The sequence below is a fragment of the Ahaetulla prasina genome, chromosome 1 (genome assembly GCF_028640845.1).
Source record: "Ahaetulla prasina isolate Xishuangbanna chromosome 1, ASM2864084v1, whole genome shotgun sequence".
NCBI lineage: Eukaryota > Metazoa > Chordata > Lepidosauria > Squamata > Colubridae > Ahaetulla > Ahaetulla prasina.
The window spans coordinates 94,681,176-94,708,359 of record NC_080539.1 but is presented as its reverse complement, the minus strand read 5'-3'; the positions used below and the strand labels follow the sequence as shown (position 1 = coordinate 94,708,359).

General features: G+C 40.7%; 2 protein-coding genes across 3 annotated transcripts in view; both read left to right on the top strand.

Moving 5' to 3' along the window:
* TIAM2 (TIAM Rac1 associated GEF 2) overlaps positions 1-27,184 on the top strand; it is a 238,716-nt gene that overhangs the window by 3,425 nt on the left and 208,107 nt on the right. The window lies entirely within an intron of this gene.
* The window catches only part of SCAF8 (SR-related CTD associated factor 8), a 94,891-nt gene that overhangs the window by 47,646 nt on the left and 20,061 nt on the right, over positions 1-27,184 (top strand). Inside the window, exon 21 of one of the 2 annotated variants that reach the window (XM_058169022.1) lies at positions 3,222-6,897. The exons of the other annotated variant lie outside the window; for it this stretch is intronic. The gene's annotated coding sequence lies outside the window, so the exon portion shown is untranslated. Of the gene's footprint in view, positions 1-3,221; positions 6,898-27,184 lie in introns of those variants that run through there. 2 annotated transcript variants of the gene reach the window in all.

Sequence of the window (27,184 nt, the reverse complement as noted above, 5' to 3'; positions counted from 1 at the left end):
TACTAATAAGTCTGCGGCACTTCTTTCTTGATGATTTTTTGTTGGTTTTCTAGTATGAAAAGATGGGTTTTTTGCTTTTAGTGTAGTCCAGTGCATGTTTGTTCAAACCTACTCCATTGAGTTGAGTTGAATTTGCATAGGATTGCAGCCTTGAAATGCAATGTATATTGAGCCATGAAGTTTTTCTTGCTTGGTTTTTAATTAATCTTGCTTATGAAATGCCCTGATATGTTTTTGCAAATACTTAAAACTGATTACAGTACCTATAAAAATGAATATGACTGGAAATTATATTTTAGTGTGTTATACTAGATGTTCCTAGTTTCTCACATGAGGAAGAATTTTATGAGCTTGACAGTTCCTAACATTCCATCCCTAATTTCTGAAAGAACTTTTCTTTTTGACAATTGTTTTGCTTCTTTCTTTCCATATTATTAGATGTGATTCCTTCCTTTGATATTTGAATAATCATCTTCTTTCGATAAAATCCAAGAATATACAAAAACAAAGTTTACTTCAAAATGTATGAACTACTTAACAAATTTAATACCAAAAAAAAGATTGATAATAACAGTATATTTCATTTGACACTGTGTAATCTACTACTCTGACACTTCCTCTTACAGTAAAGCTTACTCTTAACAGTTCCAGTAGGGTAATTGTCATCCAGTTTATAGTCCCAGTGGAAAAAACTGAAAAATCAGAATCATACAATATGAATTTTGTATTAGTACTACACGTTATGTGAAATAGAATCTATTTTGAAATGGTTTTTTTTTCTTGATATAATTGAAATCTCCTCAAAGTATGAGCCTGGAATTCTTTTAGTGTGCTTGAATAAACAACTCATAGTTCCAGAACTACAGTGATGAGGATATCCATATATACAGTGCATTCAAAAATTATTCAGACCCCCTTTACTTTTGTCAATTTTGTTATGCTGCAGCATGATTATACAGTTGTTGAAATTCATTTTTTTCTCATCAATCTACACTCAATACCCCATAATGACAAAGTGAAAACAGAATTTTAGAAATGTTTGTAAATTTATTAAAAAGAAAAAATTGAAATACAGGTAAAATTGACTCAGCCTTCCATCCTTTATAAGGTAGGTAAAATGAGGACCCAGATTGTTGGGGGCAATAAGTTGACTTTGTATATAATATACAAATGGATGAAGACTATTGCTTGACATAGTGTAAGCCGCCCTGAGTCTTTGGAGAAGGGCGGGATATAAATGCAAATTTAAAAAAAAAATTCTCGAGTTACGACAGTTTACGAATGACTGCAGAGATACTGCAATATTCACCCCATTCACCCCTCTCCCCACAACCGCTTCCCCCTCCCATCTTGTCATGTTGGATTCAACTTGCAAAGATCTGTCTCTTCTCTGCAGTGGTTTCTTTGCCTTTGAGAGAGAGGAGAGCAGGATGATTTCCCTTCCTGTATCCAGTCAGCTTGCAAATGCTTTTTGCTCCAAGAGTGTTCTGGGGGCCATGATCTTGTGTAACTTCAGGTAATCACTCTCTGCAAAAGGAGATGGGTGGCTTAAGTCGCGTGAGATTACAACCTCCAGAACATTTCACTCTTGGAACAAAAAGCATTTGCACACCGATTGGATGTTGGAAGGGAAATTGCCCATCTCTCCCTCAAAGGCAAAGAAACTGCGGCAGAGGGGAGACAGGACTTTACAAGTTAAGTGAGTCTAGCGTGGCAGGATGGGAGAGAGAAGCGATATCTCAGTGGGTTGGGGAGGTCTTGGGTGGCCTGTTCTATCACAGGCCCCCATGGCCTTCCCTACCCTTAAATATCTTGTGCACATTTGATTAGTGAATGCATGGGTAAGAGCAGGGAGTGATCACATTCAAGTTACACGATTCCCTCCTATGTATCCTTGACTTACAAATGTAATTGTCAGTCTCCATTACATTCATAACTCAAGGATTACCTGTATCACATTGGCATAAGTATTCAGACCTTTCACTCAGTAATTTTTTTGAAGCATCTTTGGCAATAATTATGGCCTCAAGTCTTTTTGGCTATGATGTAACAAGCTTTGTACATCTGAATTGGGGGATATTTTGACATTCTTCCTGGCAAATCCTCTCAAGCTCAGTCAGGTTGGATGGTGACCGTCAGTGGACAGCCATTTTCAGGTTGCTCCAGAGATGTCCAATAGGGTTGAAGTCAGGGCTCTGGCTGGGCCACTCTAGGACATTCACAGAGTTGTTCCTAAGCCACTCCTGCATTATCTTGACTGTGTTCTTAGGATCATTGTCATGTAGGAAAGTGAGCCTTCGGCCCAATCTGAGGTCCTAAACGCTGTGGAAGAAGGTTTTCATCGAGGACATCCCTGTACTTTGCTCCATTCAGCTTTCCCTCAACCCTGACCAGTCTCCCAGCCCCTGTGCTGAAATACAGCCCCACAGCATGATGGCTGCCACCACCATGCTTCAGTGTTGGGGTGATGTTGGGCAGGTAATGAGCGGCAATGCCCCTGTAGAATTGAGGCCAAACAATTCAATTTTGGCTTCATCAGACCAGAGAACCTTGTTCCTCACAGTCTGAGAGCCCTTCAGGTGTTTTTTTGCAAACTCCAAATGGGCTTTCATGTGTGGAGAGGCACTGAGGCAGTAGTGGGTTATAAATCCCATCGCTACTGGTTTGTTCATGTGCAGAAGCGTCCGTGCAGGTGGGCAGAGTCTCCCACCGCTACTGGTATGCCCAATCCGGGGCAAACCGGTAACAACCGATCAGAGGCTTCTGTCTAGTCATTCTGCCATAAAGCCCAAATCAGGGGAGAGCTGCAGTGATGGTTGTCCTTCTGGGACTCTCTCCTATCTCCACATAGGATCTCGAGTTCAATTAGAGTGACCATTGGGTTCTTGGTCACCATCTTACTAAGGCCCTTCTCCCCCAGTTGCGCAGTTTGATCAGGCAACTAGCTCTTGGAAGAGTCATGGCCGTGCCAAATTTCTTCCATTTGAAAATTATGGAGGCCATTCATTGCGCTCTTAGGAACGAACCTTCAGTGCAGCAGAAATTTTATTGTAGCCTTCCCAGATCTGGGCCTTGCAATAATCCTGTCTCTGAGCTCAGTAAGCGGTTCCTTTGACCTCATGGCTTTTGCTCTGCTACAGTATGAATTGTCAGCTGTGAAGCCTTCAACAGAGAGGTGTGTGCCTTTTCAAATCATGTCCAATTAATTTAATTTACCACAGGTGGACTCCAATCAAGGTGTGGAAACATGTTAGCACCGATCAAGAGAAATGGGAGGCACCACAGAGCTAAATTTCAAGTGTTGTTGCAAAGCTCTGAATACTTTACACCAATGTGATATTTCTGGTTTTTTTTCTTTTTAATAAATTTACAACATTTCTAAAATTCTGTTTCACTTTGTCATTATGGGGTACTAAGTATAGATTAATGAGAAAAAAATGAATTTTCAACAACTGTAGAAACAGGCTGCAGCATAACAAAATCGACAAAAGTGAAGAGTACTTTTTGAATGCACTGTATAATGATACTTTTGCTATCTTCAGTACATTAGTAGCAAAGGAATTTTAGTATGGCTGTAGAGGCAAATATATGGCACATGATTATAGGAGCATGGGTGCGATATGCTCTGGCATTGTAGTTTATTTGGTAATGCAGACTGGACTTCCTGGTTCATGATAGATATCTTAAGGTGAATTTAAAGTTCTAAACTTAAGGGAAATACCAAGTTGCTTATCTTTATACTAATTGAACTTGCTGAAGCATCTTGTGATCAGACACTACCTTTTACCCTGAAAGTAAAAGATCTTTTGTTATTTCAATTTTATATTATTGCTCATTTCAAATGATTCTGGGGGACTCCAGTAATTAAAATTATATATTTAAAAATACAAGAATCGGAAACGATTTTGATATCCATATAACAAAACAGTAGCCAAGGTATCAGACAATTCACCAATAATAGAGTTATCTGATGGGTGGCCAATGCATTTTATAAATAAATAAATGTCAACATTACTACTGCACAGCCTCTGCTGCACACCCAGATTCCCACATACAAGTAAAATTGTATCCATAAAGTTTTATGAAAAGCTAATAGGCTTTTCATTCAATAGCCTATTATTCAGTAGCCATTCCTTTGGGGAATGATTTCCAAAGGGTGAGTGCCACAACAGAAAAAGGCTTTCATCCTGAATCCAACCAGATGACATTCTGTAACAAAAGGGACCCAAAGCATGCTTGTCCTGCCAGACCTAATGGGACAGATAGACAAAACCAGAGAGGCATTCCCTCAAATAACCCCACAAAAATAAAAAGGGAGGAACACTAGCAAACAGCATCTAAATCTAATTTTGATTGTGAAACTATATTACTGCACATGCTAAATTATCATATAAATGCTTAAAATCAAATCATCACAAAGAAGGAACCATCAGATTGCTCATTTATAATGTAATACCTATCAAGATATACATTCTTAAAAGAAAGCAAGAGAAGAAGAATTTTTTCTCTGATGTTAAAAGTCCTTCTATTACCAGGTAAACCATAGTATTCCTTTAAATGGTTTGAAATAAGGCAAATGGAATTGTTTGGATTCCTTACTAAGTATTATGAATCTTGTTTTAAGAGTAACAATAAACTTGGGACAGCTGCTTGGACATTTGCCACCAATAGGATTTCCTGAAAATAAACATTTTTTTTCTAATTTATACTATAAAGAAAATTCTGGCTGTCCAGAATAATAATATTATTGACAATATTTTATTCCTGATAGGGAAAAAGTTCTTTTTGATGCTTTTTTGAGAAGGAAAGCAGTCACAGCATCAAGAACAGAACTTGGAATGCAGCTTTTGTACTGTAATACTATCAACAATACTATTAATGTAAAAGTATTTAGTATTGTAACTAAAATTATACTGAGGAAGTTAATTTAGGTTGCCCTTCTATATCACTTATTTTGGAGCAAATCTTGTTAGATTATTTGGGGTAAACATGTAGGTTTATTCTGTTGTTGCTGCTTTCAGGTTCTTACATGAAATAAAGCCAAGAATTTTAAATTTTTATCTATTCGCTGATGTTGGAGTTACGACACACATTACATTTTAAACTCATTCTTTATTATATATTCACTACTGTTAGAGGAACATAAAGTAATTTTAAAACTACATGAATAAAATTGCCATTTTTCTTGGGCAAATACATATCACTTTTAATTTTGCAACATTTCTTCTGTAAGCTGCTTCTTCTGATCTAGCTACTGATGGAAATTTCAGCTTTTACTGCACATTGGAAACTATAACTTTGCTGTATTTCAGTTCAGCTTGTATGAAATACATATTCCTTTTAAATGAATAATTTTCAAACATCGGTGTACAATTTGTTATATAACTTTCAACAAGAGACATGAGATGCAAATAACATTATGGTATATGTACTGTAACAGTTCATAGACTTAAGAGTCAAATACAGAGGAGAACACATCCATTTGTCCTGCATCAGACGTAAGTAGCCTACTTGGGGTAATACAAGTGAAAATGATACTCCCAAAATTTAAGAGAAAATATTCCCAACAAAGTTTACTTAAGAAAGTTAAGGGCTGCATTCTATAAGAAAATTCATAAACTCAGAGGAAGATTTGTCTGATAAAACACATCTATAGAAAGTTGGGCAAAGGCTTTGAAAGAGGGGTGATTAAGAAAGAATAAATAGCAACAAGGACTTTCCCAAATCTGAATCGGGCAGGCCATACCTTTTAACTTTTAAATAAATAAATAAGGAAGCTTAAAACAGAATAAACACATATGACATGAGAAATTTAGAATTGCCTTTTGCAATTCTTTGCCTAACAGATACAGTTTTGGTTCATAGATGAAAGGAACTGTGGCAATAAATATAAATTGTGTTGCTTAACTATAGAGAGTAAGCTGAATCCAGAATATTTTAAATACTCCTTAGCCCATTCTTGCAGAAATATTTTGACTTCTTACTGTCCCATAGATCATTGTATTAACTTTCAATTAATATCTAGGCAGTTAAGATTAATGCCTACTATGGATTTTTGTTGTTGTAAGTCACAAAGTCGTGTTCGATCCATTGTGACCCATGGACAACGTTCCTCTAGGCCTCCCTGTCCTCTTATCATCCTCCGGAGTCCATTTAAGCTCACGCCGACTGCTTCAGTGACTCCATCCAGCCACCTCATTATCTATCGTTCCATTCTTCTTTTGCCCTCAATTGTTCCCAGCATTAGGCTCTTCTCCAGTGACTCCTTCCTTCTCATTAGCCCAAAGTATTTGAGTTTCATCTTCAGGATCTGGCCTTCGAAAGAGCAGGATTTTACTGCTGATAATTCCAGTGAAGACCACAAAATTTCCTGATTCAGTACCTGCTGGTTATGATATCCCTTACTTGATCCCACCATGTATGTCAATTGCAAAAGGCAGTTTTACTTGGAACAGTTTCCATTCTCTAACAATACATCGAACAATACCTGCCTAACTCAGGTCCTTGGAAAGGACTCAATAGGCAGATTAAAAATTGCCAAATCCAGCCTAAACACCTGGCTGACTGTATCCAACCATAGTAATACCTTAATATTATTAAACAAAAACTTCTGTCTAGGGCCTCTGTGGCTCAGACTGGTAAGACAGTCTGTTATTAACAGCAGCTGCCTGCAATTACTGCAGGTTCAAGCCCCACCAGGCCCAAGGTTGACTCAGCCTTCCATCCTTTATAAGGTAGGTAAAATGAGGACCCAGATTGTTGGGGGCAATAAGTTGACTTTGTATATAAGATACAAATGGATGAAGACTATTGCTTGACATAGTGTAAGCCGCACTGAGTCTTCGGAGAAGGGCGGGATATAAATGCAAATAAATAAAATAAATAAATAAATAAATATTGTAGGTCCTTGGGAAGGACACAAAAGCTGGACAAAAATGTCAAATCCAATCTAAATATTGTGTACCAACCACATTAATAATAATTTTTAAAACGTATTCTTCCTGACTCCCAATGACTAAGCATCTTACAGCAATCAAATGAATTATAAGGTAAAGGTAAAGGTTCCCCTCGCACATACATGCTAGCTGCTGCCGACTCTAGGGGGCAGTGCTCATCTCTGTTTCAAAGAGCCAGTGCTGTCCGAAGACGTCTCCATGGTCATGTGGCCGGCATGACTCTATGCCAAAGGCGCATGGAACACTGTTACCTTCCCACCAAGGTGGTCCCTATTTTTTCTACTTGCATTTTTACGTGCTTTTGAAACTGCTAGGTTGGCAGAAGCTGGGACAAGTAACGGGAGCTCACCCCGTTACACGGCAGCACCTGGGATTCGAACTGCTTAGCTGCCGACCTTTCGATTGACAAGCTCAACTTCCTAGCCCCTTGAGCCACCGCGTCCCTTTTAAATTAATTATAGTAACCTATAAAAGATGGCTTGCATATCAGATCAGAACGAACAAAGCAAAGGATTTCACTCTCCCTTACCAAAACCTTTTATCCGGGGTGAAATCCAGCTGGTTTTGACAGATTCTGAAGAACCGGTAGCAGAAATTTTGAGCAGTTCAAAGAACCGGTAGCGGAAAATTTGAGTAGTTTGGAGAATCAGCAAATACCAACTCTGGCTGGCCCCAGAATGGGGTGGGAATGGAGATTTTGCAATATCCTCCCCCCAGGAGTGGGGAGGGAATGGAGATTTTGCAGTATCCTTCCGCTGCCATGCCCACCAAGCAACGCCATGCCCACAGAACCGGTAGTTAAAAATTTTGGATTTTACCACTGCTTTTATGAGGAGCCAGGTCTTCACAGCCCTTCTAAATAACAACAGATTCCAGCTCTCATGGGTGGTGGTGGTGGGGAACCTCATTCCAGAGGGTAGGAGTTATTACAGAGAAAGCATATTTCCAAAGTCTTGATAGTGATATTGTTTAATCAAGGGAATCTGGAGCACACTAAATACTGCAAGATCAAATTGGCCAGGTAAATATAGGAAACAAGACAGCAAACAGCCCATATGCTATATAGGACATTATAGCTAGCATCTTTAAATGCACCTGGAATCAAACTGGAAAGCAGTGCAATTCATGAAACAAAAATGTAACGTGCATACCATAGCAGCCTCATCTACAGTGTCTTGTAGTAGTTAGACCTCAAGGCTAAGTGTGAATTGACTGAAGACCTCCCCGCCCCCAATTTGGTGAAGAGTGTACGTCGGGGATCCCCAGGCCGTGACCCACTACCGGGCTGTGGTCTATATCCAATGGGCCATAGGCCAGCACATACACTCACATGCATACAGCGCAATTTGTGTGAATAGTGGTCCAGCGCACATGCACAAGTTGACCTGTGAAGCGGCGGGCTGATGCACCCATGGATGTGCATGCAGCTCGACTTACAGTCCAGCTGTGTGCATGCGCATGAGTGCCAGCCTGCCGCTCTTGTAAGTCAAGCTGCACACCTGGGTATGTGCTGGCCCACTACTCACACAAATTAAGTTGTGTGTGTGTGTGTGTGTGTGTGTGTGCTGCCTGTGGCCCAGTTGCGAATAGGCCACAGCCTGATTCCCCTCTTTCCCACCCCGCAGCTGGCCAAGCCACAAAAGTTGGAGACCGCTGGGGTAACTGGTGCAGCAGATAAAGTTGTAAAGTTTTCTTGGCTCCAGATTGTGCACCAACTTTTGCAGCTTAGTTGCCTTGATGGGGGATGGCGGAGAGGGGAACCAGACCACACAAGTGATGGTCCAGTAGGTATGTGCATGCAGCTCAACACATGCATGCACACATGGCTCAACTGCAAGTAGAGCTGTGTGCACATCCACCTGCATGTTGGCCCACCACTTGTGCAAGTCAAGCTCCGCACATGTGCTGCTTGCATGAGTTGAGTTACGCACAGTAGTGGGCCTGGGGATTGGGGACCCCTATGCTACCCAATTCATCAATGGAATATCCCAAATTATGGATAGTGCAAACTTTCACAGTCAACTGGTCTTGATAGGATTGAATCAGAGGTGGTTTCTCCTCATTCAAACTTCCATCTGAACAGCTTCACTTGACTGTCCCAGAGTTTAAAGATACACTTGGGTCTCACAAGGTTACTCGTGATACCAGATCCCAGATAAGTGGATGACAACAACTGGTGGTTTCATATAGTTGTTGAAAAGCAAGGAGAGAGATTTGTACCCTGCAGCATACCAAATAGGTTGTGGTCTCTTTATGATTGTAAGCTGGTCAGAGTTACCTTGAGGTAAGATGGGCAGTCAATCAATTTTACATATAAAAATATTTATATATTTTTAAATATATAAATAAATATTTTCACCTAATCAACACCGACTAGAACCAACCCAAGAGAAAAGAAGAGAACAACAGTAAAATGTTGCCCTTAATCCCTAACCCATGGACACTGACAGAAGGATGCTGTGGTTGATGGTATCAAAAGTGCTCAGAGATCAAGATACACAAGAATAGCATCTTCAATCCCGCAAGTTATCAGCAAATATAACTAAGCCTGTTCCAGTACAAAATCCTGGCCTGAAATCCAATCAAAACGTATCTAGATAATCTGTTTTCTCCAGACTCCTTATCAGCTGCAGACCAAACACCTTCTCACCAACCTACCCAAACACAGAATGTGGGGTACTGTTGGTAGTTGCCAAAAATTGCTGGATCCAAGATGGCCTCTTGAGGAGGGAGCACATGTTTTTTCTTCCAAGGCAGTCTACTAGTACTTCCTCCTTTAGGGAAGCTGATGCTAAGCCTGGAAATTATTATTATTATTTTTTATTATTATTATTATTATTTATTTGATTTTTATACCGCCCTTCTCCCGAAGGACTCAGGGCGGTGTACAGGGAAAAATAAAACAGATAATACAATATACAATTTAAAAAGCAGATTAAAAAACTTATTTTAAAATTAGCCTGATAGGTTAAAATATACTAGACTAAAAAACCCCATTTAAAATTAATTAATAAAAATTTAAAATTAATAAAATTCAATTCAAGCCAGCCCCGCGCGAATGAAAAGATGTGTTTTCAGTTCGCGACAGAAAGTCCGAAGGTCAGGTATTTGGCGTAAACCCGGGGGAAGCTCGTTCCAGAGTGTGGGAGCCCCCACAGAGAAGGCCCTTCCCCTGGGGGCCGCCAGCCGACATTGTTTGGCGGATGGCACCCTGAGAAGTCCCTCTCTGTGAGAGCGTACGGGTCGGTGGGAGGCATGTGGTAACAGCAGGCGGTCCCGTAAGTACCCAGGCCCTAAGCCATGGAGCGCTTTAAAGGTCATAACCAACACTTTAAAGTGCACTCGAAAGGCCACAGGTAGCCAGTGCAGTCTGCGCAGGAGCGGTGTTACGTGGGAGCTACGCGTAGCTCCCTCTATCACCCGCGCAGCTGCATTCTGGACTAACTGAAGCCTCCGAGTGCACTTCAAGGGGAGCCCCATGTAGAGAGCATTACAATAATCCAAGCGAGAGGTAACGAGCACATGAGTGACTGTGCACAAGGCATCCCGATCAAGGAAGGGGCGCAACTGCCGAACCAGGCGAACCTGGTGGAAGGCCCTCCTGGAGACGGCCGTCAAATGATCTTCAAACGACAGCCGATCATCCAGGAGGACACCTAAGTTGCGCACCCTATCCTTTGGGGCCAGTAACTCGCCTCCAACAGTCAGCCGCGGCTGCAGCTGACTGAATCGGGATGCCGGCATCCACAGCCACTCCGTCTTGGAGGGATTAAGCTTGAGCCTGTTTCTCCCCATCCAGACCCGTACGGCTTCCAAACACCGGGACAGCACTTCAACAACTTCATTGGGGTGGCCCGGGGTGGAAAAGTACAGCTGAGTGTCATCAGCGTACTGCTGGTATCTCACCCCGAAGCCACTGATGATCTCACCCAACGGCTTCATGTAGATGTTGAACAGCAGGGGCGAGAGAATCGACCCCTGCGGTACCCCACAAGTGAGGCACCTCGCGGTCGACCTCTGCCCCCCTGTCAACACCGTCTGCGACCGGTCGGAGAGATAGGAGGAGAACCACCGATACACGGTGCCTCCCACTCCCAATCCCCCCAACCGGCGCAGCAAGATACCATGGTCGATGGTATCAAAAGCCGCTGAGAGGTCTAATAGGACCAGGGCAGAGGAGTACCCCCTGTCCCTGGCCCTCCAGAGATCATCCACCAATGCGACCAAAGCTGTCTCCGTGCTGTATCCGGGTCGGAAGCCGGACTGGAACGGGTCTAGATAGACATCTTCATCCAGGTATTGGGGTAGCTGTCGCGCCACAGCACTCTCTACAACCTTCGCCACAAAGCGAAGGTTGGAGACTGGACGATAATTACCCAAAATAGCTGGGTCCAGGGAGGGCTTCTTGAGGAGGGGTCTCACCACCGCCTCTTTCAAGGCGGCAGGGAAAACCCCTTCCAACAAAGAGGCGTTGATAATCCTCTGAGCCAGCCTCGTGTCACCTCCTGAGTGGCCAGTACCAGCCAGGAAGGACACGGTCCAGTAAACATGTCGTGGCGTGAAGCCTCCCCAACAACCTGTCCACGCCTCGGAGCCACAGGGTCAAACTCATCCCAAACAGACTCACAAGACGTGCCTCCTCTCCCTCGCTTGATCATCCCAATTTCGGTCCAGACCGTCCCGAGCTGAGCGATTTTATCGTATAGATAACCACTAAACTCCTCGGCTCGTCCCTGCAAGGGTCATCCCGCACCTCCTGATGAAGGAGGAGCGGGTCACCAAACAGGGCGGCCGGGCGGTTATCTGCCGACGCAATGAGGGTGGAGGCGAGAACGCCGCCTCCCTCATTGCCACTAGGTAGGTCCTAGAATAGGACCCAACTAGTGTCCGATCAGCTTCGAACGACTGGACCTCCAGGTGCTCTCTAGGCGTCTTCTCCGGCGTTTCATCTCCTCAGCCTCGGAGAACCAAGGGGCCGGACGAGATCTGCGCCGGGTCAGAGGTCGCAAAGGCGCGACACGGTCCAAGGCCCCAGCCGGCCTGTTCCCAGGCCCCAGACTAGTTCCTCAGTCGTGCCGTGGGCCAGATCCTCAGGAATGGCCCAAGCTCCGCCAGGAACCTCTCAGGGTCCATCAGGCGCCTGGGACGGAACCAACGATAGGTTCCGTCTCCCTGCGATGGTGAGTGGCGGTTCGGAAGTCTAGGCGAAGGAGAAAATGATCGACCATGACATTGGTTCTGTTACTAAATCATCTAATTCCAGATCATTTAACCACTGTCCAGAGATATAAATCAGATCCAGCGTGCCTCCCCATGTGCGAGGGGCCATCATTTATTCGAATCAGGTCCAAGGCCGTCATGGAAGCCTGAACTCCCGAGCTGCCGTCGATAACAAGCCAGCCGATGGCAGGTTGAAATCCCCATGACTATAAGTCTGGGGTCTCAACCACCACAGCGGCAAGTACCTCCAACAGCTCAGGCAGGGCTGTGGTCACGCAGCAAGGAGCCAGGTACGCGATCAACAAGCCCAACTGATTCCTATGGCCCCACCGCACATAGAGGGATTCACAGCCAGCAATCTGAGGAACAGTGGCCTCCCTCGGCTCTAGATCTTCCTTAATGACAACCGCCCCCCCCCCCACCCCTACCTTGGGCCCTCGGCTGATGAAATGCTCGGAAACCTGGAGGGCACATCTCAACAAGGGGAACCCCCCCCTCTGGGCAGGTCTCCGTAATGCCCATGAGGTCCGCGGACTCCCCCTGAATAAGATCGCAGATCAGGGGAGCCTTATTAGCCACGGACCGGGCATTACATAACATCAGCCGAAGATCCAAGCTCTGAGGATCATGGCCGCCCGAGGAACGGGTAGGGACTGGGGGGCCGGAGCACGTGATCGCTTTAAGACATCAAACACGTGCCCCCAACTCTCGATACACCCCCCCCCACCATATCTGCCTCTCCCACTTACCGTACAGATCGAACCACCCTCTAGTCCTGGAACAACGCCCTCCCCCCCTGCCTTCAGACCAGATGGAGTAGTGCCGCGAACTTTCACGGGGGCTGGATCCCTCCCCGACGGGTTCTCATCCCCACCCGTCAAATCCTTCCCCCCCCTCCCAACCCGAACCCATCAGTTCCCACCCTCCCCTTAAAATTCCCATTAAAACTCCCCTTTAAAAACCGATTAAAACAATTAATTAAAAATCCCCTGAGTCTCCTATTTTTGGCATTGCCAAAATAATTGCAGGTCATTTTCCTGGATACATTATGATGTAGGAGAGGCTCTGATTCAGCAAAGAGGTGGCCAAACCGACAGCAAGATAATCCTGTTCACTTTCTTGGGAGTCACCACCTCCTTCCCAACCCATGTCCCCAGGGATCAGTCTGCCCTATTAAGTCTGAGTCCAGGTTGGAGCAAATCAAAAAGATTTTATCCACTAATGGCCCAACAGATGTTCCAAAGAGCCTACTTTACCTAATAGGGACCAAAGGAAATGGAGCATCTATAAAACACATTCCAACAAAATCTATGCAACTTTAAGAAAAAGTCCCTGACCACTCAACCCAACCACTCAACCAACGCAAACTCTAAAAAAATTACACTGCCAAACATAAAAAATATCTCGGAAACCACAATAGACAACCACATGGAATCAGTGTAGTACACAAGTCAACTAAAGCCCTTCAAAACATCTTAAGGAAACCATAAAACCCAGCAACAATGTAAGTACTGCAACAACCACTTTATAGGATAAACAGGCAGAAGACTGGCAGAACACATCCATGAACACCAACTGGCAGTCAAAAGACATGACGATTTTTTATTTTATTTTGCAACATATAAACAGATTTAACCATAGTTTCAATTGGGAAAATGTGACAATCCTAGCCCAGGCCAAGTCCAAAAATGCCGGGGAATTTCTAGAAGCCTGGCACTCTGACAAATCAGCCATTAATAGACACATAGACATTAACAACATCTATAGACTATGCAAAAGAGATAATCAACCAGCCCAAAAGAGAAAAAGATTCAAGACCTCGCCACCAGTAATCAACACTCAGATCAGCATAGATTAACTCCAAGGTCAACTTCAGACCAACAATCAAGTTAGCAATACCCCAATCAAGAAACTGCCAAAGAGCTATCAGTAAACAGCCCAACCAAAGAATCTTTAATCCCTAAATCATATAAAACACTTATGTTCAAAAAGAACTGAATTGCTGATGATTGATGTATAAACATACCCATTACCTTCTCTCTGGAAGTTTTTCAGCTTCTCCATCTAGTTTAGAGTCCTGGATTTTCCAAATGTTCACATCCAAATACAAACAAGGGCCATCTCTACTGAGGAAAAATGAGAAATGGCAACATGCATGTTAGTAAACATGAATATCTGTACATAAAAATATAGGTTTATTCCTGATTCGTATTTAGAGGTATGAAAAGTTTTACAAATGCTCAGGAAGGAGAGGTTTTGAAGCCATTTAGAGAATACTAAAGTTAGAAGGGCTTTATTACTGTTAAAGAATATACATTTTGTTAAAAAAAAAGTATACGGTTTAGAAAACAGATGAGAGACTAATGCAAGCAGTGGTGGGTTGCTCCCGATTCGCTCCGGTTCTGGAGAGCCGGTAGTATAAATCTGCTGGCATTCAGAGAACCGGTAGTAATGGCTGGCTGGCCATGCCCCCGAACCGGTTCCCCGATCATCAGAGGTTTGTGGTTTTTTTACTTTTAAAAGCCTCTTTTCTTCAGCCAAAAAAAGGCTTTTAAAAGTAAAAAAAAACACTCTGAAGATTGTTCGGCTCAGCAGGGATCATCAGAACCCTTTAAAAGTTTTTTTTTAACCACCTCTTCGGCCGAAGAGGTTGTTAAAACAAAAGGTTTTAAAAGGCTCCTCTGGTGATCCCAGCTGAGTTAAGAGCTTCTGGGCTGCTATTAGGCAACTTCAGCTGGGATCGTCAGAGAAGCCTTTTAAAATCTTTTTTTTCCTCTGGCCCACCCAATCCCCCCTCCCCACTTACATAATTATGGGCTCGCTTTCCTTCGGCTTCTGCAATCAGTTGCATCAGCTAGCAACTGAATCTGCCTGCCCAAAATCCATCTCCTCAGTGCCTTTGCTGACTGAGGAACTCTGGGAGTTGAAGTCCACAAACCTTAAAGTTACTAAGGTTGGAGACCCCTGATCTAAAAAATATAAATAAAATAAAAATAAAATATTTGTGCAGCTTTCTGAGATTTGGTGTGTTTCTGTAGTGTTTCACTCTGACTACACAAACACAGAATCTCACAAAGCTGTATGTGTCATTTTTTATGTGTGTGAGTCAATTGTGTTGTGTGTGTGTAAAGTGTGAAAGTTGGTTTTTGAGCTTTTTGTGGCTATGTGAGGTTCCTGCTGTTGCAGGGACCATTTTGGGTGAAGTGCAGCTGCTTTTACATTGTGTGTGAGTCTGTCATGTTGTGTTGTGTGTGTGTATGTGTGTGTCCCTTCGCAAGGACTTTGAGGCAGCTCCTCTGAGGAAAAGAGGAGGTGGCAAAGCTCTGGCTGTCCCCCGGGAGAAATTGCCATGTCTCTGCAGCATTGGTCATGAGACTGAGTGGGCGTGGCCAACTTTATGTCATTCACAGCAAGGTGCCACCCCATCTTGCCGTGAGTGACTTCAAATTGGCCACACCCACTCAGTCACATGACCACCAAGCTACGCCCACAAAAAAGCCACCCCCACAGAACCGGTAGTAAAAAAAATTTGGAACCCACATATATACGAGTGTCTAAATACTTTTCCTCACGAAACCGTAGTAATGTGGGACTAATAGTAAATTTGGACTTTTTATTACTTTATTGTTATTTTCTCTAGTCCATGTAAACCTTTAAGATTTGGTTTAAGGCAGGGATGTCCAAACTTAGCTCCTTGAAGAGTGGTGGACTTCAACTCCCAGAATTCCCCAGCAAGCAAGTTGCTCATATTTATAGCTCATGCTGGCTGGGGAATTCTGGAAGTTGAAGTCCACCACTTTTCAAGGGGCCAAGTTTGGAAACCCCTGGTTTAAGGGATTATCCTCACTTTATTTTCATAGTTGTTTCTTTCATTCTTCCTTTCCTTGTTTTCCACATCATCATAGATTTTCTTCTACACCCAATAATCTTGGTTTCAACTTCTTGAAAAATAAATTTAGTTGCTTGAGATTTTGTGACAACAGAGTTTACAGAAGCTTCACAAGCCTAGAGTTTTTATCTTTTTTCCAAAGGCATGATCCAAAAAATAAATAATTCCTGCACACATCCTGCTTGAAGCTTTAAAAATAACTTTTCGTAATGAATAAATTAGAAAATTATCAATCCCTGTGGAGATCTTCATCATTTAACAGAAGTCATGCTCTCTTAATATCCAGAAGTTAATTTGAAAGGTTGTCAGTTCTGCCTTTAAAGCATTTGAGTGTCAGACTACCTAAATTTAAGTAGAAATGGTATGGTTATTTATACCATAAAGATGGTCATGTTTTTCTCTGCATATTTTATTTTAAGAAAGACTAAATTTTCATTTCACTGTAAATGAACAATGCCATTTGACGCTTCAATTAATCTGAAACAACCAACTTTGTAGTTATTCTCATTTGCTATCAGGCAAAAAATGAAAGAGAAATACCAATTGTTCCTTTCTGAAGCTTCTCATTTTTTGAGGGGGGGGAGGGGAGAGAGATTTTAATCTCATAGTTTACCTCACTTCAGTTCCTTTTCTCAGCATATTAGAAGCTGAGCCAATCAGTTATTTATCTTCCCAATCCTTAATTGGTTCCTCTATTGTACTTCTCTTTAAAAAGTAACCCATTTTTGGTAGATTAAAGAAGTATAAATCCTTGCTAGGCCATTTTTTAAAAAAATTAATGACCTTTTAATTTGAAGACTAATAGGTTTCTACATAGCCTAGTATGTAAAGTGCTATATTATTTTCAGTACACATTTTGCATACTTATACTACCAAATACTTTGCTCTTGCTGTCTGCCTGACCTTGTTCCTTTAAATATTATTTTACTCCCACCTAGCTGAACTATTACACAAAGAAATCAATAAAAAATATGCAAGTTTTTTTTTACTGTTGTAATGACAGTATATGTGTGTATAAGTTCCTTATGCTACAAATGAAGAAGAGCAGCAAACTCTTTTGTTTGTTTTCCACTGAACTGCTAAGTGCTTCTTCTCTGGTCAGTGAATATTTTTAGCTCTACTTCTCAGCTTTCAGTAGGTCTTGGAAACCCTGAAATTATTTTTATATACCTTTCTTTTTTTTTTTTAATATTTCACATATATGTATGTACAGTATCCATCCAAGAATGCTGAAACCATTGCTTTATTTTTAATAACTGTTTTGTTTTTAAGTCAGCAGACCACCCAAGTATTTATCTTAGTTTTTGAAGGAAGCAATATATTTTATATCTGTTTTTAAATATTTATATTTTATTCATTTGCATTAGCAAATGATCTTCACACAGCAAATAATCTTCACACAGACTTTATAGGAGTGTTTACATTATAACCTACACCATTAACTTCCTAAAGAAATGGCTCTAAAAATGATGACAATGCTTTGAATTGAAAGTGCAAGCTCCATCCCTTCACAATACACAGCTTTGGACTCATCTCCAAGATATCAGTGAATGCTTGTTTCTGTATGTTAAGTAGGCTTAGAAAGCTGCCATATGTTTAGCCAAACGTTGTTCCATGTAGACATGTCTTTACTGAAGCTGACCTGAAGGAGCAGTTCTTTGTGCAAATACTTTCCACAGCACTGAAAAAGCATTTTCAGATTTTGCCAGTAAGCAAAATCAGAAATATACACACATCAATAAAGGAGAATATTTGTAGCTCAGGGTTGAAAGGAGGGGTCCTTGGTGCTCTCCGAGCTTGCTTGTTTTCTTGCATACGTTTCATTACCTATCCTAGGTAACATCATCAGTAATAGCAATGAGTAATGAAACATCTGCAAGAAAACAAGCAAACTCGAAGAGCATTAAGGATCCCTCATATACAAACATATTTATTTATTTGTATCTTGCCTTTATGATTTTTACACATAAAGTGGCAAATATATCCAATACACCTTCCTTCTCTTATTTTCCCTACAACAACAGCCCTGTGAGGTGGCTTGGGCTGAGACAAGAGTGACTGGCCCAAGGTCATCCAGCTGGCTTTCATGGCTAAGGCAGGACTAGAACTCAAGGTTTCCCAGGTTCTAGGCTGGTCCTCACAACCAATCCCAACAATAATTTTGACATAAAACTAACCAGAAAAATGTGAAGCATCCTATACAGGATTTGGGTTTTGTTTTGTTTTTTTAAAAAAGGAGGGGGTATTTAATTTTGTTTTGTTCTTCATGTTCAAATCTTTAAAGAAAAACTTTCTAGGTAGCCAAGCCATTCATTCATTTTTATTTGCCCTTTCATTACTTTGAACAGAACTTTGTATTATAATCCATCCAAGTTGGCAATTAAATTGTCTTCTCTTATACATTAGGAGAAATATTTTCTAATAGGGCTTCAAGCGATCTCAGAAGCAATTTCACAGTGCTAAATTGCATTTGAAATATAATGACTTTAAAATTTACCAATGAGCATCTCTCCTGTTTACATTAAATATTCTCTGCTGAACTAAAGTTCACCTTATCATAGTAAATGAAAAAAAACAGGAAAGAAAACTTTTTTAAAAATTATAACCAAAGTGGAAAATTTTTAATTTTAGAAAATTAAAAATATATTATGGGGGATCTTTAAGTATATATACAATTCTAATTAAAATATACTTAAAATATTTATCACTTGCAAGAAGATCTTGATCCTATTAGGTGTCATTGTTCAACACTTTGAATTCAGAAACAAAAAGGTACTTCAGAATGCATTCTCTTAAACTAAATGTATCTTTCCTGTAATTAAAAAGCAGCAATAGCTGTGCAAAGCCAGGAACAGGTGTGATTGCCTTAAGGAGTTTCAAATAGGTGTTCTGATCTGACCCCCTCCCCCCAGTGACCAAAGTACTGTGTAGTATCTCACACAACTAATCTGATGGTCTAAAAACGTAGTGCTGTTATGTTATGTAATAGGTCACACTTTCTAGTTTAAAAAAAGTATCAGAATTTGTAATAAGCATTTATTTGCTCAGCTCTTAATCATGCCGTGATTTTCCTACATTCACACCACCTCATGTAATTAACATCTAATTGCAGATGGATCACAGGTTTTTAAAATTACACTTTGTAGCATTACAGACTGAGAAGTTTATGTTGAAGTTGAATGACAAGGTTTTTTCCTGTGTCTTGCCTGCTGCTGTTTACCTAGACCCAGAAAGAGAAAGGAGATCGGTGAAAACTGGAGATTTTCCCTTGTGCAAATGAGAACACTTTCTACTCATACCAAGGGATTTTTCTTCTGTATGCTGCAATTTTTTTTTCTTATTTATTTTATGTGCTGATTTTTCTGTTTGAATAAACACTTAAGGTGTTGATGGAGATTCTCGATCATCCAGGTCATGGTTGTCCCAAGGTTGTTTTTCAAAAGGCAACTTGTCCAGTTGAAGAAAGCCTAGTTGGCTTTTGAAAAGCACCTTTGGGAAACGCTCGAGGCATTTGCAGTTGAAACAGTGCAGGTACAAACAAATGCAGAACACAGAAGATACGTTACAATGTAAATAAAAACATGAATAATATAATTTTCACTATCAAAGACCAAGCAGAAGAAAGGCATATTTGCAGAAAAGGCAAATTCATCTCCAAGAGTAAAATACAGTTTATAACCTGGGAGAAACACAGCAAAAAAATTGTCTCCTACCTGTTCTATAGGCAAACCTCTGAAAGTGGGAACACTTTCAGAAGGGCTCTTTGTACAGATCTTTAAAGTACGTGAAGGCAAGTTACTTCATATAGTTACAGCCTAAACGGTTTGAAGTTTTTCTGTGTACCATATCAGCTGTTCTCTACATTATGTATATTTTCAAATGATTCTGAAAAAAAATAGGCTTTTGGGACACGGTAATTTTATTTTGCTGACTGATATGAAGTTCTTCATTTGCACATCTCGGATGATCATGACGTTAGTCATGGAGCATGGATGTTCCTCATCTCTTAAATCTTTGGTCTATACCTGTCAATTTTGGCTAATAGCCTTGGCCTTTACAATCACTAGCTATATTTCTAGGCAAATCGCTTCTAATAAAACTGTCTTTACAAATAACTGAACTTGTTGTTTCTTATTGTGCCTCTCTGCATGCAAGTTAGTTGATGCAGTCACCAAACTGACTACCACTTCACAAGATTAGCATTTTTTTTCTTCCGTTCATAAACATAATAAAAGTACTTCTAATGTATTTTTTAAGCCTCCACATAGCTAGAGCCCAATGATTCAGAGCAATGTTTTGTATATGCACTAGACGTTTCCTGGTTCTGAAATGCCACTTTTGAAATATAGGGATTCTCTCCTGACATATATAATAGCAATAATGGTTCATTGTAAGAAAGAAAAGACATATTGACCAATTCAGATTCTGACCTAGAACATAGAAACATAGGAAATGACTTTAGAGTGGCTGGATTACCACATTACAGTAAGCCATTATGTTATTAGATTTTGGATTAGTATATGATATGAATTAGCCATGATACATTAACTCAATCAATTGTGACTTATCCAATAAACCACAGTTGTGCTTATATGTGAATCCAGTATTGTTTATGCTCATTGACATGAGCTTTTCAGGACTTCAGTCAAAAGCTTTTTCAAAATCTGCCAAGAGCTGAGTCTCGGAACGTTCTCATAATGCATTGGTTTTACAGCTCTTCTCTACTATTTCAGCTGACTCCAATATTCTTGTTCTAGAATTATCTGATCTGTGGTTGACAAAGAATTTAGCAATACATTCATATATATTGGATCAGCAACATTTTCTGATGGTGAGTGGCATCTACAGCAAGCTTATCAAAATGAAGACACGTGGGCAACGACATCACATAAATAACATCCTTAGGTACTTGTATCTCAATCTTTTATGCAAATATCTAAGTTGTGGCATACACATGATGACATCAAATATATTTTGTCATTCTACCCATGTAGATGTCCACATTCATTGTAGGTTCTACTATGCAATCTTCAATGATTTCACAATTGCAAAACATAGAAAAAATTAATTTTAAATAAGTGAAATCCTATGAAATCTTCCTCAAGAATTCCAAAATATCAAAAATGCAAGAGTGTTTTTCAAATCATATGAAGTCTCATATAAAAAGACTTTAAGGAGTTGGTTATCTTGCAATATTTTGGCCATTTTTCTTTAAAAGATAATGCATCTTTTAAGTATAAGGTGCAGCATTGCTGATTCCTGATAAACATATTTTTGCATTAGATGATTATCTAATGGTGCTGAAACTAGCTAAGGTGGATTTAATACCTTTTTTACATTGACATATGTAAAATATGTTCATTATTTCTCCTAACTTCAGCTGTAAATTAATCATTTCAACATATAATACAAACTGATATTGAAATGCTAACCAAATTCTAAGGAATATTTTTTCTATCACAAATGTTCACCTGAAAAATTGAGTATTAACTCAACACTACTGTTAACACTACTGGGCTGCAGTGTGGCTCAGGCTGTAAGAAGCCTGTTATTAAACACAGCTGCCTGCAATTATTGCAGGTTCTAGTCCCACCAGGCCCAAGGTTGACTCAGCCTTCCACCCTTTATAAGGTAGGTAAAATGAGGACCCAGATTGTTGGGGGGGGCAATAAGTTGACTTTGTATATAAATATACAAATAGAATGAGACTATTGCCTTACACAATGTAAGCCGCCCTGAGTCTTCGGAGAAGGGCGGGATATAAATGTAAAAAAACAAAACAAAACAAAACTAATTAATCACTATAATTTTAAGACAAATTCTTAGGGTACTTCTGCCTTTTCCCCTGAAACGTAGACATCTATTTATTTATTTATTTAATCAAATTTTTATACAGCCCTATCTCCCGAAGGACTCAGGGCGGTTTACAGCCAGATGAAATACAGAAATCAAGTTTGTATTCTTAATAAATGGCAAGAATTATTGAAATCCACTAAGCCAGAGGTCTCCAAACTTGGCACCTTTCAGACTGGTGGATTTCAATTCCCAGAATTCCCCAACCAGTATGACTGGCTGAAGAATTCTGAGAGTTGAAATCCACCAGTCTTAAAGGTGCCAAGTTTGGAGACCCCTGCTCTAAACACTAGATAAGGCCAAAGCTGGTGCATCAACTAAAATGGCTAGCAACAGCTTCCATATGTTGTATTAGGCACAGAAGGATTCCCAGATCCTAAACTTCTTGTTCGGGGTAGTGCATACCTATCCATACCTCCATCAACGTTGATGTTAAGAACGTTGAGAACCTCAGTAAACAAACAGTATTGTTGTCTTGTTTGTGTTCAGCTTCAACCTGTTTCCCATACAGACCGTGACACCTTCCAGACACTGGGACAAGATGTTGGCTGCATCTGTCCTACAGGGTAGCAATGTGCAGTTAGGTATTACCAGCAGAATAATGATACCCCCATCCTAAACTGACAGATGACCTCATTCAATGGCTTCATGATAGATATTAAAAACAAGAGACAGAAGATTGATCTTTGGAATTCTGCAAAATAGGTCCACCAAGCCAACCTTTGTTCCCTACCTCAGCAGCCTGAAACCAATGCCTCTATTCTCTAATCCCAGAGGGCATTCCAACAATATACTATTGTAGTTGACATCAAAAATTGATGAAGTGTCTAGAGAGACCGGGAGAGGTGCACTTTCCCCATCCAAATCCTGAATGAGACAAAATGACTAATTCTGTCTCCAACCAATACCCAATTCTGTTCATGTAGAATCTATTGGAATTGATCTGCCACTGCCATTTCAACAATGTTGACTGTTATAAAGACTCATGGCACAATATTTTTGTTGTAAGTTATTTCCTTAGAAGTAACTCCCATTGAGTTGGGTGAAGCTTTCAGCCTAGCGGTTTATAGTAGTGGTATAGTTGTGGTATTTTAAGGTACCAAATATTTGTCAAATTTAAAAAAAAAGGTGCATTATGTACCTGCTATTTCCAAAACCAAGCCTATTTTAAAGCAGATTTTGCCAATAATAATAATAATAATAATAATAATAATAATAATAATAATAATAATAATAATTTAATTTGTATACCGCCCTTCTCCTGAAGGACTCAGGGCGGTGAACAGGCAAGTAAAATACAAACAGAAACATACACAATATTAAAACAATCCTTAAGAAACTTATTAAATTAGCCCGGAAATTTAAAATAACATTACACCCTATAAAATTACATAAATTTAAAACCCATTAAATTCAATTAAAATTTAAAAATCAGGCCAGTCCAGCTATACGAAATAAATAGGTTTTAAGTTCGCGGCGAAAGGTCCTAAGGTCGGGTAATTGTCGAAGCCCAAGGGGAAGCTCGTTCCACAGGGTAGGAGCCCCCACAGAGAAGGCCCTCCCCCTGGGGGCTGCCAGTCAACACTGTTTGGCTGACGGCACCCTGAGGAGTCCCTCTCTGTGGGAACGCACCGGACGCTGGGAGATAGAAGACGGCAGTAGACGGTCCCGTAAGTAACCCGGTCCTAAGCCATGGAGCGCTTTAAAGGTGGTAACCAATACCTTGAAGCGCACCCGGAAAACAACAGGTAGCCAGTGCAGTCTGCGCAGGATAGGTGTTACGTGGGAGCTCCGAACCGCTCCCTCAATAACCCACGCAGCCGCATTCTGGACTAGCTGAAGTCTCCGAGTGCTCTTCAAGGGGAGCCCCATGTAGAGAGCATTGCAGTAGTCCAAGCGAGAGGTAACGAGAGCATGAGTGACCGTGCATAGGGCATCCCGGTCCAGGAAGGGACGCAACTGGCGGATCAGGCGAACCTGATAAAAAGCTCTCCTGGAGACGGTCGTCAAATGATCTTCAAAGGACAACCGCCCATCCAGGAGCACGCCCAAGTTGCGTACCCTCTCCATCGGGGCCAACGACTCGCCCCCGACAGACAGCCGCATCTGCAGCTGACTGTACCGGGGTGCCGGCATCCACAGCCACTCCGTCTTGGAGGGATTAAGTTTGAGCCTGTTCCTCCCCATCCAGACCCGTACGGCTTCCAAACACCGGGACAGCACTTCGACAGCTTCGCTGGGGTGGCCTGGGGTGGAAAAGTACAGCTGCGTGTCATCAGCGTACAGTTGGTATCTCACCCCAAAACCACTGATGATCTCACCCAGCGGCTTCATGTAGATGTTGAACAGGAGGGGTGAGAGAATCGATCCCTGCGGCACCCCACACATGAGGCACCCCTGTCAACACCGTCTGCGCCCGGTCAGAGAGGTAGGAGGAGAACCACCGATAAATGGTGCCTCCCACTCCCAACCCCTCCAACCGGCGCAGCAGGATATCATGGTCGATGGTATCAAAAGCCGCTGAGAGGTCTAATAGGACCAGGGCAGAGGAATAACCCTTATCCCTGGCCCTCCAGAGATCATCCACCAGCGAGATGCTCATCCAATATGAGCATCTCGCAAATACACAGACTTCAGCTTTCTGAATTTCCAAACAGCATGGTTATAGCTGAATTCTGACAGTTAAAATTAACATGTAAGCATTCATGTTTACTTTGTTTATTTATTTCACAGTTTTTTGTAACCTGCCCCTATCCATAGATTCTCTAGGTAATATACAAGAATAAAAGCAAGATAAACAATAGAAATTCCTCAGATCCTCATGAGAAATAAACATTTTAGTTAAGTGCACAATGGAATAGTGTTGCTTTAAAAGCTTTATGAAGCTTATGATATGCATACAGAAGGCCTACAGGAATTTGGTATTCCTGCCTCATGTCACTTTACAGACTGTAAGCAGGTTTCCTTGACACTGACTTAATAATATGAGGTCTTTGTAAGTACAATTCAGAATATGTTAGTTGTTGTATCTTAAATGTGGACATGGCATACTTTGGAACAGCCTATCAGATGCTACTAAACAGCAAAACCCAAATCCTCTGCAGATCTAAGTGTCATCCGGATTTTTGCAACCCAAATCTAATAGCCTTAACCTTCCTCAAATTAAGGATAGGTTAGGGAAGGTTGCTTGAAGTACTAATCCGATCATGTCATACTTAATACTCTGCTGCCCTTTACCTTTTTCAAAGTAGTGCTCTCAAGATGTTTTGGACAAAAATTCCAGACTTTCTCAGGCAATACAGGAATATCTGTCATCTCTACATAAAAACACATCTTCTAGATCAGGCGGATGGCTAATAACAGTATAAAAGAGTTGGAAGGGGCATAGGGGTCATCTACTCCAACCCTTTGCTCAATTAGGAAACCTTACACCATTCCAGACAAGTGACTGTCCAGTCTCTTCTTAAAACCTCCATCGATGGAGCACCCACAATTTCTGAAGGCAAGCCTTTCCACTGGTTAATTGTTCTCACTCTTAGGAGATTTCTCCTTACCTCTAGGTTGCTTCTTTCCCTGATGAGTTTCCATACATTATTTCTTGTCTTGCCTTCTGTGCTTTGAAAATAAGTTGAGTCCCTCTTCTTTGTAACAGCCCCTCAAATACTGGAATACTGCTATCATGTCATCCCTAGTCCTTTTCACTAGAATAGACATATATAATTCCTGCAACTGTTCTTCATATGTTTTAGCTTTCAACTCCCTAATCATCTTTGTTGTTCTTTTTTTTTTTTTGCATTCTTTCCAGTACCCAAGAAGTTAAGCATTTTGTGGACTATGATAACAGACCAGATAAGTTCAGGAAGCTTACAAGGACAGGAGGATAATAACCTTCTGTTGTGCCTTTTTTAGTAACTAGTTTTGCTTTATGTGATTCTGTAGCAAATAATCAGCCAATGATAACATGATCTTTCATAAATTTCTCCAACTCCTTTTTAAAGCTATTTTAAAATGCACCATACCACAGCATCAGAGATCCACAATTTAACTGTATTGTGCAATCAAGTACTTTATTGGTTCTGAATGTCCTTCATTGTGTTTGATGAGTGACTAGTTCTAGCTCTATACAATCCATGTGTGAGCTTATATATCTCTGTTATCTTCCCTTGCCCACTCTTATGCCAATCTAAAAAAACTCCAGGCACTGTAATATTTCCTTGTAGAATAATTCCTATTGCTCCTATGCTAATATTTTTAGTTTCTTTTTTTTTACTTGCACTTTTTCCAGCTCTTAAAATTCTTTTCAGATGCATGCAATACTCCAAGTGCAGTTTCTGTTACTATTATACTGTTATTTCCAATTGTTTTCCCAAAAGCATGGAATTTATTATTTTTTGTTTTATATGGGTATACAATGGATTTTTATTTTCATTGAACTGTCCATAATGACTCCATAATTTCTCCTGATCAGTTACTACTAATTAACTCCTGATAACTTTAGTTCCAATTAATGTGAGACGCTCATTTTTTGTGTGCTAATGTGCCTTAATTGTAGGTCCTTCCATTTTACTAAAATTACCATTTAGCAGTACAGTCCCCTCTTTTGGAAATCCTTTTTGGAGATTTCTTTAATTTTCTTTCAATTTTAATATCCTAAGTAGTTTGGTACCATTGGCAAATTTGGCTATCTGATATAAGAGTGTGGAAATTTCCCATACTCTAGAACAGGGGTGAAATGCTCCCGGTTCAGACTGGATCGCATGATCCGGTAGCGATCGGGACCAGTGGTTCGGCGATCCGGTAGCAATCATCCTGGGAGATTTTTTAAATAACAAATTATTAGAAAGAATTGGGTCCTTGACATATAGTGAAAAAGATGTTTGATTATGTATTACTGCTTATAGGTCTGCAATGCTAATTCCTATCATAAAACATTATATATGTAGATAAACTGGTACAAGTTTAGGTATATATCATAGTAGATAAAATCTTGCAGTGTTATGAGAAGCCAGTTTTAATCTTAACAGTTGGTCACACAACATCTCTGTAAAGATCTAGAATCTTTTTATATTAACTTTTTAGTTGCATATTTTGAGTCTTATTAAAATGTAGAAAAACAAAAGTGCTACACAGTATTGCAATGATAGTCCTCAACTTACGACCACAATTAGAACTTCCATTGGTAAGCAATTCTACCATTAAGTAGAATTAAGCAATTCTACCATTAAGTGAGTTGTGCCCACTTTTACAGCCTTTTTCTTGTTGCAGT